The 17588-nt window shown below is 44.1% G+C and overlaps 1 long non-coding RNA gene across 1 annotated transcript in view; it reads right to left on the bottom strand.

Moving 5' to 3' along the window:
- Window positions 1-12702: 12702 nt before the first annotated feature.
- Window positions 12703-17588, bottom strand: part of LOC112621055 — a 60349-nt gene continuing 55463 nt past the window's right edge. Inside the window, exon 3 of the long non-coding RNA XR_003118651.1 lies at window positions 12703-13113. This is a non-coding gene — a long non-coding RNA (uncharacterized LOC112621055). The remainder of the gene's footprint in view (window positions 13114-17588) is intronic.

Here is a 17588-nt window from a genome sequence, read left to right as displayed (position 1 = left end):
TGGGACTACAGGCGCCCGCCACTGCGCCCGGATAATTTTTTCTATTTTTAGTAGAGACGGGGTTTCACCATGGTCTCGATCTCCTGACCTTGTGATCCGCCCGCCTTGGCCTTCCAAAGTGCTGGGATTACAGGCGTGAGCCACCGCGCCCGGCCCCCTTTTTTCTTTAAGTCCATCCCTTCCTCAAGGACTTTGTGCTTGGCTGTTCCCCTTGCCTGGAATGGTATACTCCCAGTCTTCACATGGCTAGTGCCTTCTGAAGTTGTGTGCTTTCCTCCTCATTATTCTATTTAGTGTTGTTCCATTTCACTTTCCTCATAAAATGATCTGAATTTTTATTTCCATCTATCTCATCAATTAGAATGTAAATTTCATGAGAGTCTGGGTGTGGTCTGTTTTTTCCACAGCTCTAACCCCACTCAGTACCTAGAACATAGTAGACCTCCACAAATATTTATGGTTTTTTTTTTTGTTTTGTTTTGTTTTGTTTTGTTTTTTTTTTTTTTTTTGAGACGGAGTCTCGCTCTGTCGCCCAGGCTGATATTTATGGTTTTTTTAGTTTGTTTGTTGGTTGAGACGGGGTCTCGCTCTGTCACCCAGGCTGGGGTGCAGTGGCACAATCTTGGCTCACTGCAACCTCCGCCTCCCGAGTTCAATCAATTCGTCTGCCTCACCCTCCCGAGTAGCTGGGATTACAGCCATGCACCACCAAGACCGGCTAATTTTTTTTTTGTATTTTTAGTAGAGACAGGGTTTCACCACATTGGCCAGGCTGGTCTCAAACTCCTGAACTTGTGATCCACCCGCCTTGGCCTCCCAAAGTGCTGGGATTACAGGCATGAGTCACTGTGTCCGGCCTGTGTTTTTTTTTTTTTTTTAAAGATGCAATCTTGCTCTGTTGCCCAGGCTGGAATGTAGAGATATGATCATAGCTCACTGTAGCCTCAAACTCCTGGGCTCAAGTGATTCTTCTGCCACAGCCTCCCAAGTAGCTAAGACTACAGTCATGTATCACAACACCTGTTTTGTGGAGATGAGGTTTCACTATGTTGTCCAGGCTGGTCTCAAACTCCTGGCTTCAAGTGATTCTCCTATCTCGGCCTCTGAAATACAGAAAGGTACATTGAATGATACTACAGATAGCTAGTTTTAGCTAACTGAATTTTGTCCAAATAATATTTATTAGTATTAAGGTTAACCGGAAGGGAGATCTCTAGTTGGCTGATACAAGTCTGTCTGGTCCTGTCAAACAGTTAAAAGTCAATGATTTGTATCACAAATGTTGTGACCATCCAAATTTCTGATGACAGAAAGCTGGGAGTATTGATGGCTAAAATATTGGATGATGGGTTTCAGCTTCAGAAGGACCTGAAAGTTCATCAACAACAGAATGGACAATGAATTGTGGTATATTATTCAAGCGATGAACTATTGTTCAGCAATGAAAGTGAGTGAACTACTGCTATCAGAAATGTGAAGAAACTTCACGAAGATAATGTTGAAATAAATAAACCAAACACACACAAAAGAGTATAGATTACATGATGCCACATGTATGTATGTTTCCAATCCAGGCAAACCTATTCAGTGGTATTAAAAGTCAGGACTGCCATCCTGGCTAACATGGTGAAACCCCGTCTCTACTAAAAATTACAAAAAACTAGCCGGGCGAGGTGGCGGGCGCCTGTGGTCCCAGCTACTCGGGAGGCTGAGGCAGGAGAATGGCGTAAGCCCGGGAGGCGGAGCTTGCAGTGAGCCGAGATCGCGCCACTGCACTCCAGCCTGGGCGACAGAGCGAGACTCCGCCTCAAAAAAAAAAAAAAAAAAAAAAAAAAAAAAAAAAAAAGTCAGGACTGGTTCTTTATAGGAAGGAGGAAGGGGGCATGAGGTAGGCTTCTGAAGTGCTAGTAATAACTTTCTTGACCTGTGTGGTAGTTATATAAATATGTTTACTGTGCAAAAATTCATTGATCACTGATGTGTGCACTTAGGATTTGTGCACATTTTATATGTGTAGTATATGTTAATTTTTTTTTTTTAGATGGAGTTTTGCTCTTATTGCCCAGGCTAGAGTGCCATGGTGTGATCTCAGCTCACTGCAACCTCCACCTCCCAGGTTCAAGTGATCGTCTTGCTTCAGCCTCCCAAGTAGCTGTGATTACAGGCATGTGCCACCATGCCCGGCTAATTTTGTATTTTTAGTAGAGACAAGGTTTCACCATATTGGCTAGGCTGGTCTCGAACTCCTGACCTCAGGTGATCTGCCCACCTGGGCCTCCTAAAGTGCTGGGATTACAGGCGTGAGCCACGGGTGCCTGGCCTATTATATGTTAATTTTTTTTTTTTGAGACAGAGTCTCGCTCTGTGGCCCAGGCTGGAGTGCAGTGGCCGATCTCAGCTCACTGCAAGCTCCGCCTCCTGGGTTTACGCCGTTCTCCTGCCTCAGCCTCCCGAGTAGCTGGGACTACAGGCACCCGCCACCTCGCCTGGCTAGTTTTTTGTATTTTTTAGTAGAGACGGGGTTTCACGGTTTCACCATGTTAGCCAGGATGGTCTCGATCTCCTGACCTCGTGATCCACCCGTTTCGGCCTCCCAAAGTGCTGGGATTACAGGCTTGAGCCACCGCGCCCGGCCCCTTATATGTTAATTTTAAAGTTAAGCGTGAAATAGACTTGGGAGATTTATTTAACTAAAAACTCATGTGTAGTTCCTGATTTTGAATAAAAGAATTTTAACATTTTGCCAGTTAGTATCATAGTTGCTTTTCATTTGGGGTAAATAGTCTTTATTATGTTGAAGTAGTTTCTTTTGATTTTATTTCACAGTTTTTATTAGAATGGCTACTGAATACACTATAACACCTATTGCTACAGGGAAGGGGGGGGGGCAAGAGGTATTTTCATGTGCTGCTACTGAAATATGAAGTGTTACAACCTTTTTGGAAAGCAATCTGGCAACAACTATTATTTTAAAAATACATATACCCTTTGGCCAGGCACAGTGGCTCACGCCTGTAATCTCAGCACTTTGGGAGGCCAAGGAGGGCGGATCACCTGAGGTCAGGAGTTCGAGACCAGCCTGACCAACATGGTGAAACTCTGTCTCTATTAAAAATACAAAAATTAGCCAGGTGTGATAGCACATGCCTGTAATCCCAGCTACTCAGGCAGGAGAATCACTTGAACCCAGGAGGCAGAGGTTGCAGTGAGCCAAGATTGTGGAACTGCACTCCAGCCTGGGCGATAGAGTGAGTAAGACTTGGTCTCAAAAAATAAAATAAAATAAAATAAATAAAAATACATGTACCCTTTGACCCAGCAATTACAGTTCTGGGAATCTATCCTCTGAAAAAAACCATTAGTTTCAATAAAACTATTGGAGTAAAAACACTATAGGACATATGTACAAGGACATCTGTTGCAACATTTTTTTTTTTTTTTTTTTTTTTGAGACGGAGTCTCGCTCTGCCGCCCAGGCTGGAGTGCAGTGGCCGGATCTCAGCTCACTGCAAGCTCCGCCTCCCGGGTTTACGCCATTCTCCTGCCTCAGCCTCCCGAGTAGCGGGGACTACAGGCGCCCGCCACCTTGCCCGGCTAGTTTTTTGTATTTTTTAGTAGAGACGGGGTTTCACCGTGTCAGCCAGGATGGTCTCGATCTCCTGACCTCGTGATCCGCCCGTCTCGGCCTCCCAAAGTGCTGGGATTACAGGCTTGAGCCACCGCGCCCGGCTGTTGCAACATTTTAAGTGGCAACACACACACACAAATTGTAAATACTATGGATGTCCATCTATAGAGTGATGGTTGTAAAAATTACAGTACATTCACATTTTGGAACATCCATGAAAAGGAATGCATTTGTACTCTACCAGTTGACTTAGAGGGATTTTACACACAAAAATGTTTTGAGTAAAAGAGGCAAAAAAGTAGTCACTTTTTAAATGACAAAAAAAATCTGCATTGAATATGTGTGCATTTGTATTTGTCTATATGTGATTATATGAGCATAGAGAAAAATGTTAACAACTAGATTGATAAATTGGTTATGGGAGTGGAGGGAAGAGCTCATGGGGTAGCAGATGAGGAAGGGGGATGGTAGAGTCAAGGGAGAAAGAAAAAAAAAAAAGAACCAGAGGATTTTTTGTAATCTCTATATGAGCCGGTAATCTTGTATTACAGGTGAAAAATCAAATGCAGTCTTAGGAACATTGATATATTATACTGTCACCAAATCAAAGGATGTAATAATCCCAGTGTGCTTTATGCTGTTCACATAAAATCTAGCATATTATATTAATTTCTGGACACCACACTAAAAACAAAACAAAACAAATAACGCCCTGCTTGTTGCTGCCAAAATAAATTGTTTTTCTTATAAGAGGAATGGTCAGCCAGGCACGGTGGCTCACACCTTAGGAAGCTGGCTCCAACACTTTGGGAGGCTGGCCAGGAACGGTGGCTCCAACACTTTGGGAGGCTGAAGTGGGAGGATCCTTTGAGCCCAGGAGTTTGATAGCAGCCTGGGCAACATAGGGAGACCCCATCTCTAAAACAGAAAAAAAAAATTATCTGGGTATGGTAGCTCGTGCCTGTGGTCCCATCTGCTTGGGAAGCTGAAGTGGGAGGACTACTTGAGATCTAGGCTGCAGTGTGCAGTGATCACACCACTGCACTCCGGCCTGGGTGACGAAGTGAGACCTTGTCTCAAAGAGAAAAAAAAAAAAGAGGAATACTTAAAGATCAGGAAAACCTGGGTTCCAATATTATATTAGCCACTTAGCTGTGTGGCCTTGGGAAAATTACTTAATCCCTCTATGCCGCAGTTTCCTCATCTGTACAATGGGGATAATTACAGTGCCTATACCTCAGGGTTATTATAGAGTAGTTAAAACAAACCATCTATTTGTTTCCTTTTTTAAAAGGAACTGGCATCTAGAATAAACTCAATAAAAATGTTCTTCATCTTCTTCTTCTTATTTTGAGATAGAGTCTTGCTTTGTTGCCCAGGCTGGAGTGCAGTGGCATGAGCTCGGCCCACTGCAACCTCTGCCTCCTGGATTTAAGCGATTCTCCCGCCTCAGCCTCCCAAGTAGCTGGGACTACAGGCACCCACCACCACGCTTGGCTAATTTTCGTATTTTTAGTAGAAACGGAGTTTTGCCTTGTTGGCCAGGCTGGTCTCGAACCCCTGACCTGGTGATCCGCCCACCTTGGCTTCCCAAAGTGCTGGGATTACAGGCGTGAACCACTGTGCCCCGCCAAATGTTTTCACTATTAAAGTAAATATTTATTGTGAAACTTAGAATTTACATATAAACAAGAAAGTAAAAACATAACCATAATCTTACCTTCCAGAGTTAAACATTAACTTTTGGATGTTCATGCGTTACCCAATTTGATCTGAAAAATCATTATGAGACCTGGTGATAGCTTAATTGGCACAAATTAGCAGCTACCAGTGTGTGAAGAGTTGTCATATGGAAGAGAGGTAGATATATTCTGTGAGGCTCCAAAGAACCACAGGAAGAAGCAAGGGTTATGATGAGAGCTGTCCAGCAATACATTGAGTTGCCCAACACCATATGGAACTCCTTATTATAACAACTGAGTTTTAGGCTTGCAACCATTTGACAAAAAAAGTTATGGAAAAGACGTCAAGTTGAATGACCTCTAAAATGCTTCCTAACTTTTTTTTTTTTTTTTTTTTTTGAGACAGAATCTCGCTCTATCACCCAGGCTGTAGTTCAGTGGCACAATCTCGGCTCACCACAACCGCCGCCTCCTGGGTTCTAGCCATTCTCCTGCTTCAGCCTCCTGAGTAGCTGTGACTACAGGCGTGCACTACCACACCTGGCTAATTTTTGTATTTTTAGTAGAGACGGAGTTTCACCATATTGGCCAGGCTGGTCTTGAACTCCTGACCTCAAGTGATTCACCTGCCTGGGTCTTCCAAAGTGCTGGAATTACAGGCATGAGCCACTGTGCCCGGCCACAACTCTAACATTTTATCATCAAGAAATGCTTGCTATATGTATACACACATTAGATTCACAGCCTGCATAAGACAGTTTGTGTGATTTCTTACTTAGTAAATGCTGAGTGGTAAGGACAATTCCAAATTCATCCCATGAAAGTTAATAGGGAATTCCTAGCACGTCATAGGTCAGATAGAAAATCTGTCCTTCATGAGCCAGGCGCAGTGGTGCACGCCTATAATCCCAGCACTTTGGGAGGCTGAGGTGGGTGGATCACCTGAGGTCAGGGGTTCAAGACCAGCTTGGCCAACATGTTGAAACTCCAACTGTACTAAAAATACAAAAATTAGCCAGGCATGGTGGCAGGCGCCTGTAGTCCCAGGTACCCTGGAGGCTGAGGCAGGACAATCGCTTGAACTTGGGAGGCAGCAGTGCAGTGAGCCGAGATCTCGCCACTGCACTCTAGCCTGGGTGACAGAGCAAGACTCCGTCTCAAAAAAAAAAAAAAAGAAAAAGAAAAAAAAAGAAAATCTGTCCTTCACGAAACGCTGAGGACGTGCAATTCCAATTAAACCCACTCAATCTAGAGAAATAAATCAAAGGGAGGGGGTGGGCCTGGAAAGAGTACATCTTATCTTCAGGTACTGTTTGTTTGATTTTTTTAATACTTGGGGTTTGTTCCTGAGAATAATTCTTGACCTGGCAAAAATTCATAGTAATGACTCAGGGGAAAGGAAAAAGAAGAAACAAACAAACAAAAAATACATTAATGTGGTTGGAAAAAAAAATCTAAGAACATGGTGTTGGTGGGAGAGAAGACTAAAGGTTCGTGGAAGACCCACCCAAGTGCTTTTGATGCTTGACCAATTATTATCTTATTGTTCTTCCTGCTATAGATACAGCTGCAATTTATGTAACAGGATGTTTAAAAAGATTAAAGAGAATCTGTAGTAGGGTTCTGAGATGATAAGAGTCCCTAGAATATGCATTTATGGACGTTTAGAATATAAGTTCCTGTACATTCTTAGAATAAACCATCTATTTGTTTCCTTTTTCAAAAAAGAAACAAACAAAATTTGTATTTCAATATGGCTGCTTCCTTCCAGCAAGTGATATGGAATAACAGACAAAGACAGCAAACAAATAACAGAGCAAAGACAAGTTGGTGGTGGTTCAAACTGTGGCCCATGCCGTTTCTTAATTAGCTTTGAGCTTTGAGTCTAAAATGTTTTAACTCTACATTATACACATGTTTGGACTTTATTTGGATTCAAACTATTCATCAGAAAATGGATTATTCTATGATACAAGCAGGATAATTGTGTGAAATTTATGACCGCAATCACCCAATGTGAAGATGAAAGTTTAAAAATTTTTGTGCGGCTGGGCGCGATGGCTCACGCCTGTAATCCCAGCACTTTGGGAGGCTGAGGTGGGCGGAGGTCAGGAAATCAAGACCATCCTAGCTAACACGGTGAAACCCCATCTCTACTAAAAATACAAAGTAGCCTGGCGTGGTGGCGAGCGCCTGTAGTCCCAGCTATCTGGGAGGCTGAGGCAGGAGAATGGCATGAATCCGGGAGGCGGAGCTTGTAGCGAGACGAGATTGGCCACTGCACTCCAGCCTGGGCAACAGAGCGAGGCTCCCTCTCAAAAAAATAGAAAGTAAAAAAATAAATTTTTTTTTGCTAGAGGAGTTTTCAAAAAAAAAAAAGTGTTCTACAGATGTCCCAGACATACAGAGTGACTTACTGGCATTTAAGTCTTTCTGCCATGTGGACTGCTACCTTATCTTGAATGATAAATTGGCACCGGGCACTTGATAAAAGGGCATTGGGGCATATTCTCCAAGTTTCTGATGTTAGTCATGAATTAATTGCTTGTTAACTTTAATTATCCTAGCAACCTAGGCTAATATCTACTGCATACTTGCTCTCTCTCACTGTATTTCTGTGCATGTGTATGTGTGTAATTTTTTTCTGAACTTGTTTCTGTTTGATAATAAGTTACAGACATGATGCCCCTTTCCCTTAAGCACTTCAGTGTATATTTTCTTTTCTTTGTTTTTTTATTTTTTGAGACAGAGTTTTGCTCTGTCGCCCAGGCTGGAGTGCAGTGGCACGATCTTGGCTCACTGCAACCTCTGCCTCCCGGATTTCAGCTATTCTCCTGCCTCAGCCTCCCGAGTAGCTAGGACTACAGGTGCCTGCCACTGTGCCCTCCTAATTTTGTATTTTTAGTAGAGACAGCATTTCACCATGTTGGCCAGGCTGGTCTCAAACTCCTGACCTCGTGATCTGCCCGCCTCGGCCTCCCAAAGTGCTGGGATTACAGAAGTGATCCACCACGTCCCGCCAGTGTGTATTTTCTAAAAACAAGGATATTCTCTTTCATAACCACAATTATAAAAATTGAGAAATCAATATTGATTCAATAATATTTTCTAACCTACAGGCCTCATTTGAATTTGCTCAAATGGTCCAATAATGTCCGTTGTGGTAAAATAAATTATGTCATACATTGTGTTCAGTTGTCAAGTGTTCTTAGTCTCCTTTAATCTGGAATAGAATTTTCCACACTTTGTCTTTCACAACCTTGACATACTTGAGGAGTTATAGGCCAGTTGTTTTGTGGAGTGTCCCCTAACTTGGGTTTTCTGATGTTTCTTCATGATTACATTCAGGTTATGCATTCTTAGCAGGAATAGCACAGAAGTGATGTTGTGATCCCTACATAATATTAGTTGACTTGTTCCATTACTGTTGAAGTTAACTCTGGTTATTTGGTTAAGGGGATGTCTACCAGGTTTCTTCACTTTAAAAGCACTATTTTTCCTTTTTTTTTTTTCCTTTTTTTCACGACAGAGTCTTGCTCTGTCACCTACGCAGGAGTGCAGTGGCGCGATCTCAGCTCACTGCAACCTATGCCTCCTGAGTCCAAGCAATTCTTCTGCCTCAGCCTCCCAAGTAGCTGGGATTACAGGCGCCCACCATCACGCTAGCTAATTTTTTTTTGTATTTTTAGTAGAGATGGGGTTTCACCATGTTGGCCAGGCTGGTCTCGAACTCCTGACCTTGTGATCTGCCCACCTCAGCCTCCCAAAGTGCTAAGATTACAGGCATGAGCCACTGCACCCAGTCCTTTATTTTTCCTTTAATAGTTAACAAATATCTTGTGAGGAGATACTCTGAGACTATGTAAATATCCTCTTCCTTTGGCCGGGCGCCGTGGCTCATGCCTGTAATCCCAGCACTTTGGAAGGCTGAGGAGGGTGGATCACCTGAGGTCAGGAGTTCGAGACCAGCCTGGCCAACGTGGTGAAACACCATCTCTACTAAAAATACAAAAAAAATTAGCTGGGCATAGTGGTGGGCACCTGTAATCTCAGAATCCCAGCTACTTGGGAGCCTGAGGCAGGAGAATCACTTGAACCAGGGAGGTGGAGGTTGCAGTGAGCCAAGATCACACCATTGCACTCCAGTCTGGGTGACAAGGGAGAAACTTGGTCTCAAAAATAAAAATTAAAATGAAAATGAAAAAATCCTCTTCCTCGCAAAACTTTTACCACTAATTTTAGCATCATTTGATGATTCTTAAAAGAATCAATTATTACTATGATGGTTGTCAAATGGTGATTTTATTATTCTGTCATTTCTTCTATATTTTTTAGCTGGCATTGTACTGTAAGAAAAAACTTTCTCTTCTCCCTGATTTGCTTGACTATTTATTTATACCAGAATGGATGCACAGATTTCTATTTTATTGAATGGGTTGTTGACAGTATTTATTGTGATCCTCAAATTGCCCCTGATGTGGACAGTGGGAGTCTCTTCAAACTGCCCTTTTGACATGTTCCCAAAATTTTTTGAGATTCCTAACTTTATGGCACAATAAGACATTCCGGTTATAAGATAGTCCAGTCTTATCTTGTATCTTCCTAGCACCAGCCCTGAAATCAGCAATTCCTTTAAGAAGCCCTGCTGGTTGCAGTGGCTCACGCCTGTTATCCCAGCATTTTGGGAGGCTGGAGGGGGTGGATCACCTGAGGTCGGGAGTTCAAGACCAGCCTGACCAACATGGAGAAACCCCGTCTCTACTAAAAATACAAAATTAGCTGGGTGTGATGGTGCATGCCTGTAATCCCAGCTACTCGGTAGGCTGAGGTAGGAGAATTGCTTGAACCCAGGAGGCGGAGGTCGCGGGGCACCAAGAGCTTGGGCAATAAGAGTGAAACTCTGTCTCAAAAAAAAAAAAAAAAAAGGGCCAGGTGCGGTGGCTTACACCTGTAATCCCAGCACTTTGGGAGGCCGAGGCAGGTAGGTCATGAGGTCAAGAGATCGATACCATTCTGGCCAACATGGTGAAACTCCGTCTCTACTAAAAATACAAAAATTAGCTGGGCATGGTGGCAGGTGCCTGTAGTCCCAGCTACTTGGGAGGCTGAGGCAGGAGAATCACTTGAAACTGGGAAGTGGAGGCTGCAATGAGCCAAGATTATGCCACTGCACTCCAGTCTGGCGACAGAGCAAGACTCTGTCTCAAAAAAAAAAAAAAAAAGAAGCCCTGGTTCCTGGCCGGGCACAATGGTGGCTCACGCCTGTAATCCCAGCACTTTGGGAGGCTGAGGTGGGTGGATCACCTGAGGTCAGGAGTTTGAAACCAGCCTGGCCAACATGGTGAAACCAGACTCTACTAAAAATATAAAAATTAGCCTGGCGTGGTTGCAGGTGCCTGTAATCCCAGCTACTTGGGAGGCCGAGGCAGGAGAATTGCTTGAACTCCGGAAGCAGAGGTTGCAACGAGCCAAGATTGAAGCATCGCACTTCAGCCTGAGTGACAAGAGCAAGACTCTGTCTCAAAAAAAAAACAAAACAAAAAAGAAAACCCTGGTTCCTTTAGGGAGAATTGTATTTAGAACAATCTGGGTTCTAGGTGTACTAATTTGTACTGGAGTATCATAGCTTGTAGGCCCTTTCAGAGGACAGACTATCACACTAATACACACAAACAAATGCACACATATGCACACACACACACACAATTTATAAAACTATGTGCTCACATTGATATTTCCAATTCTGATCCAGCACTGCAGAGTTCGTTCTAGCTATCCCCCTTTCCATATTTATTTATTTATTTGAGATGGAGTTTTACTCTTTTCGCCCCGGCTGGAGTGCTATAGCGCAATCTCGGCTCACTACAACCTCCCCCTGCTGGGTTGAAGCGATTCTCCTGCCTCAGCCTCTCGAGTATTTGGGATTACAGGTGCCCACCACCACGCCCAGCTAAGTTTTTGTATTTGTAGTAGAAACGGGGTTTCACCATGTTGTCCAGGCTGGTCTCGAACTCCCAGCCTCAGGCAATCCACCTACCTTGGCCCCCCCAAAGTGCTGGGATTACAGGCATGAGCCACTGTGCCTGGCCTCTGTGGAACCATTCTTAACTACTACACCCAACCACCCATAAATGTTCCTTCTTGCCAGGCACAGTGGCTCACACCTGTAATCCCAACACTTTGGGAGGCTGAGATGGGTGGATCACCTGAGGTTGGGAGTTCGAGACCAGCCTGGCAAATATGGTGAAACCCCACCTCTACTAAAAATACAAAATTAGCCGGGTGTGGTGACAGGTGCCTCTAGTCCCAGCTACTTGGGAAGCTGAGGCAGAAGAATCACTTGAAGTTGGGAGGTGGAGGTTGCAGTGAGCCAAAATTGCGCCACTGCACTCCAGCCTGGGCAACAGAATGAGACTCCATCTCAAAAAAATAAAAGCAGAAGGAGAAAAAGGAAACATGTTTATGTATTATAGGGCATTAGGAAAATATCTATTTTCCCGCTTACAGGTTTAGATTCAGGGATCTGAAACTCCAATTATTTCAGAGGACAGGCTAGTACTATAAATGGGTGAAGCAATCAGATATAATACGGAGGAGTAGAGACGGCGGTGGGTGGGGAATGGAAATTGCATGGCTCTTCTTTTTTTTTTTTTTTTTTTTAAATGGAGTCTTGCTCTTGTCACCCAGGCTTCAGTGCAATGGTGCGATCTAGGCTCAGTGCAATGGTGCGATCTGGGCTCACTGCAACCTCCACCTCCTGGGTTTAAGCAATTCTCCTGCCTCAGCCTCCTGAGTAGCTGGGATTACAGGTGCCCACCGCCATGGCCAGCTAATTTTTGTATTTTTAGTAGAGATGGGGTTTCACCATGTTGGCCCAGGCTGGTCTCCAACTCCTGACCTCAGGTGATCCACCTGCCTCGGCCTCCCAAAGTGCTGGGATTACAGTCATGAGCCACTGTACCCGTCCGAAATTGCATGCCTGTTCTAAAGACATTAAAAATAATTTTAAGGGCCAAGCATGGTGGCTCACATCTGTAATCCCAGCACCTTGGGAGGCCGAGGTGGGTGGATCACCTGAGGTCAGGAGTTTGAGACCAGCCTGACCAACATGGAAAAACCCTGTCTGTACTAAAAATACAAAATTAGCCAGGGATGGTGCCACATGCCTATTATCCCAGCTACTCAGGAGGTTGAGGCAGGAGAACTGCTTGAACCCAGGAGGCGGAGGTTGTGGTGAGCCAAGGTCGTACCATTGCACTCCAGCCTGGGCAACAAGAGTGAAACTCTGTCTAAACAAACAAATAAAAATTTAAAACAGCAACAACACATGGTGCTAATCAAAGATGTCGGTGGGCTGAATTCACTTCAAAGGCAGCTCTCATTTGTGAACTTTAGTTTACGCTTTACAATTGTCTTTGTGAATTAACATTTGCCCTTGAAAGGTGTGTTTGCATGTGTGGATTTAGGTCAGTGTGTTCCAACAGTTACTGGCTGGACAATTTTAAGGATAAAGAGGCATATTTGTCACTCACAGTGGTGAGGAAACAAACACTTGGAGGGTCCATGTACCAACCTGGACTCTTCTGTGGCCTGGAACATCAAAAGCTATGACAAGTGTGCGAGAGTTTTCTGAAGCATTTGGGTTTTTTTTGACCAAATAACTCAGACTTGGAGAATGAACCACGGGAAGAGGCAAGAGAGAGTTCCCAGGATGAGAGCAACTCTGTGGGTATTGATTGGAGGTTCCCAAAGGTAGGTGGATGGCCACACAGCAGAAGTTAGGAAATGGCAGGGCTGGCAGACCTGTGGGTAAGGTAAAAAGATTATAAATTAGATTTTCTACAAGGCAACCCCTTGGGAAGGAAGTAATATCTTGTTAGCTTTCCTGGGACAATCAGAAAGGTCATTTAGCAAGACCACCATTGATAAACTAAAACTTGGATGTACAAAGAAATCCTTAACTTGATCAATTAGTATAACTAATCTCATTTTGTTTCCCAACACCTGACTTCCTCTTATGGTGGTAGTTGCAGGACAAGGGACTCATTTTGCTCGCCTCCCTTGTAGAGTCTTTTGTGGTAAAAGTTCATTAAGCTAAAACCATAGTGACATGAGAAATTTGAGAGTGGAATATAGACTTTATTCTTAAAGCAGTGAGTCTGTGTGGCCATGAGTCTAAGTTCCTAATGAATGAGATTAAGTGAAAGTATTGATGGGATTTCTAGGAAGACAGTTTAAATAGAGCTCCTACCTATCAAATGCACTATAATTGTGCAACCAGAGCAGATTGTGTTATGTTTAATTTTTCCCTCTTCCTAAAGTATTATTTCCTTCAGTTACTTCAACCATTCACTAAGTCTAATAGACTTATACTACTACCTTATGTGGTGAAGGTGTAGAGAATAAGGGGATGAAGAACTAAAGAAAACTGTGCCTTGCCTCACATTTACTCTTACGCTACACCCATCACGGGGAATAATATCCTACAAAAGAAGTGCGTCCAGGAGTTTGGGGCCGTGATCTGCAATTAAGTGAGTGGGGGACCCATGATGGAGCAGATGGTTGGCGGGGAGCATATGATGTACTAGGCACCCGGGAACAGCATGCAATTTCCAAGTACTAGGGTGATAACTCTGAAGGGACATAAAATGATAACCCTCCACCTACACTAGAGTAAGGCGAGAGACTAAGAGAGACTAATTCTAGCAGTAGTCATGCTAAGTGGTATTCTTTTTTTTTTTTTTTTTTTTGAGACAAAGTCTCGCTCTCTTGACCAGGCTGAAGTGCAATGGCACGATCTTGGCTGACTGCAACCTCCGCCTCCCAGGTTCAAGTGATTCTCTTGCCTCAGCCTCAGCTACTCCGAATAGCTGCGATTACAGGCGTGCACCACCACACCCGGCTAATTTTTGTATTTTTAGTAGAAATGGGGTTTCACCATGTTGTCCAGGCTGGTCTGGAATTCCTGACCTCGTGATTTGCCCGCCTCGGCCTTCCAAAGTGCTGAGATTACAGGCGTGAGCCACCATGCCCGGCCCCTATTCTTTTAGTATGCATTAAAACCACATAGGGGATATGACTGTTACTATGTTGGTAAAATGTTATAATGGGCTGGAAGATGACTATTTGCTCTTCAACAGCCTTTCCTTAGCCTAAAACAGCTTTGTTTATCATTATTTATTTATTTATTTACTTGAGACGGAGTCTCGCACTGTCATCCAGACTGGAGTGCAGTGGCAGGATCTCAGCTCACTACAACCTCTGCTTCCCAGGTTCAAGCCATTCTCCTGCCTCAGCCTCCCAAGCAGCTGGGATTACAGGCGCATGCCACCACATCCGGCTGATTTCTGTATTTTTAGTAGAGATGGGGTTTCACCATGTTGGCCAGGCTGGTCTCAAACTCCTGACCTCAGGTGATCCACCCTCCTTGGCCTCCCAAAGTGCTGAGATTATAGGCATGAGCCTTCACACCCAGTCATGTTTATCATTATTGTTAGTAGAGCTTATGAGACTATAACTCAAATAATCATAGTTTCCAATTGAAAATTTTCTGAGCTTCATGATCTGAGGAATAAAGGACTTATGAAATAAAATACGAAATCTGGACCTTTCCAGATAATTTAGGACCTATCATTGCCCCAACCAAAACACACAGGCAAACTCATGGGCATGTATTAATAATTAGCTTTATACTCCTGAAATTGTAATTTTGACCTCCCTTAGAGTCTCAGTAATGAAGGATTAAGTTCTTATTGCTATCTCTTGAATAAAGGTTCAAAAGTAAGGTTTAAATCAGAGGATGGGTCAGAATAGCTGTATTCTCTTTTTCAGCTCTGGGTGGTTTCTCTTTTATTTTTTTTTTGAGACGGAGTCTTGCTCTGTCGCCCAGGTTGGAGTGCAGTGGCGCCATCTCAGCTCACTGCAACCTCTGCCTCCCGGTTCAAGGGATTCTCCTGCCTCAGTCTCTCAAGTAGCTGGGATTACAGGCATGTGCCACCACGCCCAGTTAAGTTTTTGTATTTTTAGTACAGATGGGGTTTCACTGTGTTAGCCAGGATATTCTCAATCTCTTGACCTCGTGATCTGCCTGCCTTGGCCTCCCAAAATGCTGGGATTACAGGCGTGAACCACTGCGCCCGGCTTCTGGGTGGTTTTTATAGCAATCTGTAGCAAGATAGATACAGAGCCATGGGAGTGGAAAAATTCCTCTTACTTTTTGCTTTTTATTTTTACTTATTTTTTATTTTATTTTAATTTTTTGAGACAGAGAGTCACTCTTGTTACCCAGGCTGGAGTGCAACGGCGCGATCTCGACTCACTGCAACCTCCGCCTCCCGGGTTCAAGCGATTCTCCTGCCTCAGCTTCCCGAGTAGCTGGGATTACAGGTGTGTGCCACCACACCTGGCTAATTTTTTGTATTTTTAATAGAGATGGGTTTCACTATGTTGGTCACACTGGTCTCAAATTCCTGAACATAGGTGATCCACTTGACTCTGCCTCCAAAAGTACTGGGAATACAGGTGTGAGCCACTGCACCCCGCCTTCTTTTGCTTTTTTTTTTTTTTTTTGAGACCGAGTCTCACTCTGTCACCCAGGCTGGAGTGCAATGGCGTGGTCTCAGCTTGCTGTAACCTCCACCTTTCAGGTTTCTTTTTTTTTTTTTTTTTTTTTTTTTGAGACAGAGTCTCGCTCTGTCGCCCAGGCTGGAGTGCAGTGGCCAGATCTCAGCTCACTGCAAGCTCCGCCTCCCGGGTTCACGCCATTCTCCTGCCTCAGCCTCCCGAGTAGCTGGGACTACAGGCGCCCGCCACCTCGCCCGGCTAGTTTTTTGTATTTTTTTAGTAGAGACGGGGTTTCACCGTGTTAGCCAGGATGGTCTCGATCTCCTGACCTCGTGATCCGCCCGTCTCGGCCTCCCAAAGTGCTAGGATTACAGGCTTGAGCCACCGTGCCCGGCCTTACCTTTCGGGTTTCAAGTGATTCTCCTGCCTCAGCCTCCCGAATAGCTGGGACTACAAGCACATGCCACCACACCCGGCTAATTTTTGTATTTTTAGTAGAGATGGGGTTTCACTGTGTTGGCCAGGCTGGTCTCAAACTCCTGACCTTGTGATCTGCCTGCCTCGGTCTCCCAAAGTGCTGGGATTACAGGCATGAGACACCGCACCCAGCCTCCTTTTGCTTTTTAATCATTACAGATGATTTGGGAGGTTATTTGTCAAGTGAAGACCAGCCCTTCTGAAATTTGTTCCCACTTTTCCTAGACCTAGATAGATGCCCAACTGCTTAACATATTATCTTCAGTTGGTTCTCCTCATATCAAATATCAACTTGCAAAATAATCTTTTTTTTTTTTTTTTTGAGATGGAGTCTTGCTCTGCCACCCAGGCTGAAGTGCTACGGCGCGATCTCGACTCACTGCAACCTCCTCCTCCCGAGTTCAAGTGATTCTCCTGCCCCAGCCTCCCGAGTAGCTGGGACTACAGGCACATGCTGCCACGCCCGGCTAATTTTTTTGTATTTTTAGTAGAGATGAGGTTTCACAGTGTTAGCAAGGATGGTCTCGATCTCCTGACCTCGTGATCCGCCCGCCTCGGCCTCCCAAAGTGCTGGGATTACAGGCGTGAGTCACCATGCCCGGCCGATCAACTTGCAAAATATTCTGAGAAGTGAGACAAGCAGTGTCCACGTTCTCCCATGAAGGAGGCTAGCAAAAATAAACTAAGGCCCCCTGCTTTAAGGGTAAAGGTCATATTCCACTCTCCAATGTTTCTATTATTTCAGCCTAGTGAACTTTCACCCACAAAAAACCTTCTTTGAACAGTGTGATCAAAAACAAAAACAAGGTCTTTAGTTTTTTTTTTTTTTTTTTTTTAGATTGTTTACTTACAGCTAAACCTTTAGACAGGAGGCCAACTCTCAGTGGTCACTTTCAAATAGGTTTACTTTGGACTGGCGAGATTTAAAAAAAATCCACAACTTTCAAATAGACATGTGAATAATGCCAGTATTCTTGACTTTATCTGTTTTTCTGAAGTATTTACTCTCTCTAAGGGAACACCTTAGGGGAGTACTATGGATTTAAGAGAATGACTTTAATGGGGACTCTGTGTCCAGTCCTAAAGTAAGGAGTGTAGTTGATTGGATGGTGACCAACAGATTTGAGGTGGCATCGTCAGTTCTGCAGGTAAGTGGAGGAGAGAGACGGGTAGAGAAAGTCTGCAAGCCGTGTCAAATGTGCCTTCACGTTCCTTTATTCACATAGCACCTTCTCTTT

This window comes from Theropithecus gelada, chromosome 1 (genome assembly GCF_003255815.1).
Source record: "Theropithecus gelada isolate Dixy chromosome 1, Tgel_1.0, whole genome shotgun sequence".
Lineage (NCBI taxonomy): Eukaryota > Metazoa > Chordata > Mammalia > Primates > Cercopithecidae > Theropithecus > Theropithecus gelada.
The sequence above is the reverse complement of the archived record's forward strand: the minus strand, read 5'-3'. Positions and strand labels throughout refer to the sequence as shown.